Source organism: Microcaecilia unicolor, chromosome 9 (assembly GCF_901765095.1).
Source record: "Microcaecilia unicolor chromosome 9, aMicUni1.1, whole genome shotgun sequence".
NCBI classification, from domain to species: Eukaryota; Metazoa; Chordata; class Amphibia; order Gymnophiona; family Siphonopidae; genus Microcaecilia; species Microcaecilia unicolor.
The window spans coordinates 25564184-25570939 of NC_044039.1; positions in this window are offsets into that span (position 1 = coordinate 25564184).

The window sequence follows — 6756 nt, forward strand, 5'->3', positions numbered from 1 at the left end:
GGCCAATCTCAACATTTGGGCTGGCCTTAGAAATTGCCGGCATTAGAGATGGCCGCCATTGGTTTTCGCTGATAATGGAAACTAATGGCGGCCATCTCAAACCCGGCCAAATCCAAGCCATTTGGTCGTGGGAGGAGCCAGCATTTGTAGTGCGCTGGTCCCCCTCACATGCCAGGACACCAACCGGGCACCCTAGGGGGCACTGCAGTGGACTTCACAAATTGATCCCAGGTGCATAGCTCCCTTACCTTGGGTGCTGAGCCCCCCAACACCCACTCCCCACAACTGTACACTACTACCATAGCCCTTAGGGCTGAAGGGGGGCACCTACATGTGGGTACAGTGGGTTTCGGGTGGGTTTTGGAGGCCTGACATTTACCACCACAAGTATAACAGGTAGGGGGGGGGATGGGACTGGGTACGCCTGCCTGAAGTGCACTACAGTACCCACTAAAACTGCTCCAGAGACCTGCGTAGTGCTGTGAAGGAGCTGGGTATGACATTTGAGGCTAGCATAGAGGCTGGCAAAAAAATGACAAATTTTTTTGGGTGGGAGGGGGTTGGTGACCACTGTGGGGAGTAAGGGGAGGTGATCCCCAATTCCCTCTGGTGGTCATCTGGTCAGTTCGGGCACCTTTTCAAGGCTTGGTCATGAACAAAAAAGGACCAAGTAAAGTCGGCCAAATGCTCGTCAGAGCCGGCTGAGGCTGGCCATCTCTTAACCACACCCCTGCTCCGCCTTTGGTACACTGCGGACACGCCCCCTTGAACTTTGGCCAGCCCTGCAACGGAAAGCAGTTGAAACCAGCCAAAATCGGCTTTCGATTATACCGATTTGGCCGGGCTTAGGAGAAAGCTGGCCATCTCCCAATTTGTGTCGGAAGATGGCCGCCCTTCTCTTTTGAAAATAAGCAGGATAGTAACATAGTAGATGATGGCAGAGAAAGATCTGTACGGTCCATCCAGTCTGCCCAACAAGATAAACTCATATGTGCTACTTTATGTGTATAACTGACCTTGATTTGTATCTGCCATTTTTAGGGCACAGACCGTAGAAGTCTGCCCAGCACTAGCCCCGCCTCCCACCACTGGTGCTGCCACCCAATCTCCGCTAATCTTCTGAGGATCCATTCCTTCTGAACATGATTCCCTTAAGTTTATCCCACGCATTTTTGAATTCCGTTACCGTTTTCATCTCCACTACCTCCCGTGGAAAGGCATTCCAAGTATCCACCACTCTGTCCGTGAAAAAATACTTCCTGACATTTTTCTCGAGTCTGCCCCCCTTCAATCTCATTTCATGTCTTCTAGTTCTACTGCCTTCCCATATCCGGAAAAGGTTCATTTGTGGATTAGTACCTTTCAAATATTTGAATGTCTGTATCATATCACCCCTGTTTCTCCTTTCCTCCAGGGTATACATGTTCAGGTCATGAAGTCTCTCCTCATATGTCTTGTAACGCAAATCCCATACCATTTTTGTAGCTTTTCTTTGCACCGCTTCAATTCTTTTTACATCCTTAGCAAGATATGGCCTCCAAAACGGAACACAATTCTCCAGGTGGGGCCTCACCAATGACTTGTACAGGGGCATCAACACCTCCTTTCTTCTGCTGGTCACACCTCTCTCTGTACAGCCTAGCAGTCCTGGCTAAGGCCACCACCTTGTCACACTGTTTCGTTGCCTCAGATACTATCACCCCAAGATCCATCTCCCCGTCTGTATATATCAGACTCTCACCGCCTAACACATACGTCTCCCTTGGATTTCTACTCCCTAAGTGTATCACTTTGCATTTCTTCGCATTGAATTTTAGCAGAGCCACAGGAAAGAAAGTCAGATATGATTGAGGTCTGTAAAATCTTGAGTGGTGTAGAACGGCTAGAAGTGAATTAATTTTTCACTCTTTCAAAAAGTACAGAGTCTAGGGGACACTCAATGAAATTACATGGAAATACTTTTAAAACAAATAGGAGTAATTATTTTTTTTCACTCAAAGAATAGTTAAGCTCTGGAACTTGCTGCCAGTGGTTAGCGTATCTAGATTTTAAAAAAGGTTTAGACAAGTTCCCGGAGGAAAAAATATATAGTGTGTTATTGGGATGGACATGGGGGAAGCCACTGGTAGCCCCAAGATTGGTAGCATGGAATGTTGCTACTCTGAGATTCTATATGGAATGTTGCTACTCTTTGAGGTTCTACATGGAATGTTGCTACTAATTGAGTTTCTGCCAGGTACTTTTGGTAGCTAGCTGGCACTGACAAATCCAGCTTTGGATTCTTCAAAATGGCTTAATACTAGCACACTTCAACAACGGTAATAACTCACCTGCAAAGAGAGGGAGAGAGAGAGAAAGAAAGAGAGAGATTTGAACAATTAGGCAAACATCCAAATCGCATCCAACTACAACCTCCACAATAACTGTCCAGGTACTGAAGAAGTAATGGTAAACAGTAGCTCTGGCCCAGGATGGATCATGGTGATCTTTGAAGTCAACAATCAATGCCACTGGGAAGGTAGGCAGATGAACTGTAACTTTCTCATTGTCTGGCTGAGCACTCAAAGAACGGAGGGTATGTGCAGCAACAGCTCGGGCCCATGATGGGTCTCAATCACCTCCACAATCAAGCATTAAGGGGTCCTTTTACTAAGGTGCGCTGAAAAATGGCCTGCGGTAGTGTAAACGTGTGTTTTGGGTGTGCACAGAATCATTTTTCAGCGTACCTGCAAAAAAATGCCTTTTTAAAAATTTTTTACCGAAAACGGATGTGCGGCAACATGAAAATTGCTGGGCGTCCATTTTGGGTCCGAGACCTTACCACCAGCCATTGACCTAGCGGTGGTAAAGTCTCACGTGGTAACCAGGCAGTAATGACCTACGCACGCCAAATGCCACTTGGCGCGTGTAGTTGACGTGCGCCAGAAAATAAAAATTACCATAAGGGCCAGGTGGTAGATGCGCGGTAACACCATTTTGGCGCACGTTGACCCTTACACGGCTTAGTAAAAGGGCCCCTTAATCAGCTGGGAAAGGTAAACAGGTAAACTGCAACCTCCCTAGTGTGAGAGATTAATGAATCTAGTATACTTTCAAGTTCTGAGTACCATTTCTTAAAAAAGTTGGAGCAGGTACAATCTGGACTTTTGCATTTCAAAATTATTATCGACACAAGTCACTAAACTGCATTAATCCATGGTAAACTTCTATAACTTATACTAACGTTGTGAGTTACTGTACTATATGAAATGGCTCTATAAATATGTATATGATGTAATTTCACATTCATCCTATTTTTAAAGATTCCACAATACTATGAAATGTTCCTACAGGAAATGTACATTGAGCCTCAAACTTTCTAATTGAGAGGAGTTACAGTTCTGCAGCTGTTATGGGTTCATTCATGCTCACTAGAGCATCCTCAATTTTTTCTTAAAATAGCACGCTTAATCAAAATGCATAAAATCAAGGTTGGTAAAATCTGCATTGAAATTCAAACTACCTTCTTTTTCTATTTGCTCAAAGTATATGTATGAAACAGAAGGGTTTTTTTCTTCTTCTGGAAGTTATTCCTTTCATGTTGCTTGAATTCAATTTTCAGAGCTTCGATAGAAATGATTTCTTCTGGTCACTGGCTTAATTTATGTGCGGTGATATATAGAAGCGTGAATATGACAACAAATGCATTTCATAAAGCCTATCTAGTCTTCCCATCCTTCCTTCCTTTTCTCCTTCAGAGACCATTCGTTGTTCTTCCAAGTCTCCGCCTCTGGGAAGGTATTTCACACATCCACCACCCTTTCTATACAAATTTGTTTCATTTGTATCCCACATTTCCCACCTATTTGCAGGCTCAATGTGGCTTACTTAGTGCCGGAGCGGTGTTTGCAGACTCCGGAGTAAACAAATACAGGGTGATGTTGTAGTAGGATAAGGTTCATGTGGTAGGACCACATTAAGGAATCGTGCAACGGAAGAGTCGTTTAATGTTTATTACAAACTTTAGTGTTGTTGTGTTTCCTTGATGTTCAGCACTATATAACTGGTCTAGAATGACTCCTGGCTGGTTAAATATCACTTAACCGTCTATCTGCAAATATTCAGCAGGAGATAGCCAGTTATCTCCTGCTGAATATTTGCGGTCAGGTCTTAGCGGCTAACTGATTATATCGTGTGATATTAGTGGCTATCTGTGAATATTGACGGCTAAGGGGCCCTTTCACTAAGACATGTAGGCGCCTACCCACGTACATTGTTCATCAAATTAGAGCTACCGCCCAGCTACCGTGCATCCTGGGCGGTAATTTTAATTTTGAAGCGCATCCAAAAAGTGTGACAGAAAATAATTTCTATTTTCTACTGCGGTTATCTGCAGTGTTCGTGCTGATTACCACCCGGTTAACACGTGAGACCTTACCGCTAAGTCAATGGGAGGTAGCAAGGTCTGAGGCCCAAAATGGAAGCGCACTGATTTTTAATTTGCCGCACATCTATTTTCGGCAAAAAAAGGCCTTTTTTGCAGGAGCACTGAAAACTGTACCTGCATGCGTCCAATACACACGTCTACACCAGCGTAGGCCTTTTTTCATTACACCTTAGTAAAAGGGCCCCTAAGTTTGGCAGCCAAATCAGGTCACCCAAATAGCAGGCCTATCTACTACTACTACTACTATTTATCATTTCTATAGCGCTACAAGGCATACGCAGCACTGTACACCATATACAAAAAGACAGTCCCTGCTCAAAGAGCTTACAATCTAGATAAGACAGGTAAACAGACAGAACAATTAAGGGTAAGGGAATAAAGAGGTGAAGTTAAAGGACAGGGCAAGTGAGTAGTGGTTAGGAGTCAAAAGCAGTGGTAAAGAGGTGGGCTTTAAGTTTGGACTTGAAACGGCCAAAGACGGGGCAAGACGCACAGGCTCAGGAAGTCTATTCCAGGCATGAGGTGCAGCAAGACAAAAGGAACGGAGTCTAGAATTAGCAGTAGAGGAGAAGGGGACGGATAAGAGAAATTTATGTACAGAACGGAGTACCCGAGGGGGGGGGCCTATCTGTGGCCACTATAAACCTAACCGTTCAGTGCTGAGTATTGGCATGGCTGATTAAGTATAAACCAGCCACAAGTAAAATGGATGTTCAATACCGGTCACCGGAAATGACCCAGCATGGAATATTCGTCTTCACCGCCAACTGCGGAAGTTAGCCGGGCTGCCTCCCACTGTCCGAAGGTCGGCCCCATAGTTCCTTTGATTGCCACTGAATCTGCTGCCTTTCACCTTCGTCTTATGACACTTCAAGTAGCCTGGTTTACCGTGTGATGTGCTGCTTTGCTGTGAGCTGATGTCATGGGATTATGTGTCAGGTCCTGCCAAAAAATCTTTCCACTGTCAAACAATTTTAAGGAACGGATTTTATTTTCTGCTGAATCCCAAAATTCCACTGTAGCAAGGCAGCAGGTGTTGCCCCACCTCCACCACTAAGAAGCAGCAACTTATAGCAAACTATATGGTTCAGTCAGTAGATATCACTGTACATAGCAACCACTGCAAAAGTTATATAGGTCGGGCACTACATTTCATAGTAAAATTTGTAAGAGAGAAAATGAAATGTTTCTACATGGCAGCTGCTGGAACTACCTTTCTCTTAGAAAAACATTACACCGTTTTTTGTTTTGGGGGGGGGGGGGGGGAGGACTTTATTTCTTTGGCACCCTCAGACTAATCTGGTCCATTTCTGAACTTGGTGTATCTTTTCCATGGTCTTCTTCCACACCAAATTTGTTCCTATTCTGTTACATTTTCAATTATTTTGACCCCAGACAGATGGATAGACGTTCATAACCCCTTATGTATCATTTCTTTCCAGTATTCCCTTGTATTGGAAACAGTAAAATAGCCCTGTTTTCCCCTCCCCTCCTAACAATGTCATGCACCCCTCAAAAAGAAGGGTATCAGCTGAAACCCCTTGTCCCTTCCTACTACTCCAAAAAAACTGCCTTACCCTTAAAAGTTACTACCTTCTTTCTACTCTTTACATCTGCAATCTCTGTCTTTTATAAATTCTAATTTCATTGCTTTCATGTCTACACTAACCTTTTCCCAGTCCGTTTTGGTCCTCCATAACCTGTAATCCCAGTTCTCAGATGGCTACGTCACACATTCCTCTAACGGATTGTTTGCCTTGCTATCTCCACTTTGCTGCACCTGCTATAGAATTGATTTTCACAGCAAGCGCTGCTAAAACAATCAATTGCTTGGAAGGCAACATAGAGTGATGGTAACATGTTGTAGATAAGGGCAGTCTGCCTGAGTATACTCCTGTATATGTATCCCCAAAACTTTTAGCTTTCTCACTACTTAAATTTATCATGCATGGAAAAGAGACGACTGAGGGAGGATATGATTGAGGTCTACAAAATTCTGAGTGGAGTATAACAGGTAAAAGGTAACTGATTTTTTCACTCTTTTGAAAAGTGCAAACACCAGGGAACACTTGAAGAAATCACATATTTTTTCACTCAGATAATAGTTAAGCTCTGGAATTCGTTGCCAGAGGATGTGGTAACAATGGTTAGTGTATCTGGGTTTAAAAAAGGTTTGGACAAGTTCCTGGAGGAAAATCCATAGTCTGTTATTCAGATGGACAGGGGGAAGCCACTGCTTGTCCTGGGATTGGTAGCATGGAATGTTGTCACTATTTGAGATTCTACATGGAATGTTGCTACTCTTTGAGATTCTACATGGAATATTGCTA